This window comes from Penaeus monodon, chromosome 32 (assembly GCF_015228065.2).
Source record: "Penaeus monodon isolate SGIC_2016 chromosome 32, NSTDA_Pmon_1, whole genome shotgun sequence".
Lineage (NCBI taxonomy): Eukaryota > Metazoa > Arthropoda > Malacostraca > Decapoda > Penaeidae > Penaeus > Penaeus monodon.
Genome location: NC_051417.1, coordinates 9010463 through 9011143, shown reverse-complemented (window position 1 = coordinate 9011143; position 681 = coordinate 9010463). Strand labels below are relative to the sequence as shown.

The 681-nt window shown below is 44.6% G+C and overlaps 1 protein-coding gene across 1 annotated transcript in view; it reads right to left on the bottom strand.

The window, feature by feature from the left end:
• LOC119593485 (UDP-glucuronosyltransferase 2A3-like) overlaps positions 1 to 681 on the bottom strand; it is a 13938-nt gene extending 13257 nt beyond the window's left edge. The window contains exon 1 of the mRNA XM_037942424.1: positions 525 to 681. The gene's annotated coding sequence lies outside the window, so the exon portion shown is untranslated. The remainder of the gene's footprint in view (positions 1 to 524) is intronic.

The window sequence follows — 681 nt, the reverse complement described above, 5'->3', positions numbered from 1 at the left end:
TACCATAGCCAACGCCGTAAACCCGTCTACATAATACAATACTTCTCTACGCTCCGCTGACCCCGACGGAGTTTAGAAAACCTTTGTTGACATAGTGGATCTACTAACGGTATATCTCAGCTTATCTGCTCTGCTTAGTCACTCTTCGTCATTTTAATTTCCATTATCATGATACTCTTTCATCACCATATCGCAGTTTTGAGAATGTTTTATACCTAAACGTTTGAAAGATTTGGCGGGAAAACGGGGCTTTGATCAAGCACCAAGGGCAGCGGAGGTCATTGAGGTGAATATCAAATCTATGAGATGTAAACAGGTTTCACAAAAGTTCAGCCACATATTTAGAGAGAAGATGGATGATGCGGATTCATATGCTACTGATAATGCGGGTCAGTTGAACTTTTCCCTCTGTCTCCGCGGAGAAAGCTGACATTCTTATCTTCCGTTGCTGCTCAATGCTTGGAAGAAACCCGCAACGACCATCTTGTACGAAAGTAAATCAAAAGAAACATTCACGGACTAACCTTTCCTCGCTCATCATCGGATTCAACAGATTTCCAAAGAAGAGCACCACCTTCATAGATAAATAACTTTTACAACCGCTCACATGACCCCGTCCAACTTCCGCAGCAACGGGGCGCGCGTGCTCCAGTCAGGCGCCTAGCAGTGACTGAGGCAGGG